This window comes from Haliotis rufescens, unplaced genomic scaffold (genome assembly GCF_023055435.1).
Source record: "Haliotis rufescens isolate VD_foot unplaced genomic scaffold, xgHalRufe1.0.p SCAF_98, whole genome shotgun sequence".
NCBI classification, from domain to species: Eukaryota; Metazoa; Mollusca; class Gastropoda; order Lepetellida; family Haliotidae; genus Haliotis; species Haliotis rufescens.
The window spans coordinates 614,722-615,302 of NW_025964392.1; the positions used below are offsets into that span (position 1 = coordinate 614,722).

The following is a 581-nucleotide window of genomic DNA, read 5'->3' on the forward strand; positions in this document are numbered from 1 at the left end:
CATTGTAGCCGCAACCGTAATTGCAACTCTTCATTGTGTTTTGTTAATGCTGTTGTTGATTGTTTGTAGCTTCTTTTGCTTCAATTGTATTACTGTTCTCTTACATGTACTTCATGTTTATTCTCGTTGTTTGGTTCTGTTTAATGTTTCTTACCTTTTCTTCTTCTTTAGTCTTGTTTCTGTTAGTGCTGCAGGGCCCACAACTGTGATAATTTTAGGCGGCCCCCCAGCAACAGCGCTGTACGCGACTGTACAAAATTCAATTTAGGCAATAAATTTTATTAAATGGGATGAGGTGCCACGGGGCTTGCTCCGCCCTCATCACGGGTTGACCCGGTATTGCAGTACCTCCGGGAATGGCCCACCACTCATATTTCAATCAAAAATTAGAACTGTCAGCTTTGCCTACATCTTCATATTTGTCTTATTTTGCACTGCCGCTCCGTTTTTCGCCCTTAGTTCTCAATAGATACTCTATTTTATTACTTCGAAACCTTAGAAATATACCTGTTCATACGTGCAGCCCGTCCTTTAACCACACCAACCCCTACAAGTTTGTAAAAGTAGCATTTTTCAACTTT

At 40.6% G+C, this 581-nt stretch overlaps 1 pseudogene; it reads left to right on the top strand.

The window, feature by feature from the left end:
- The first annotated feature begins 234 nt into the window (after positions 1-234).
- Positions 235-370, top strand: LOC124120780 (annotated as a pseudogene).
- Positions 371-581: the final 211 nt, after the last annotated feature.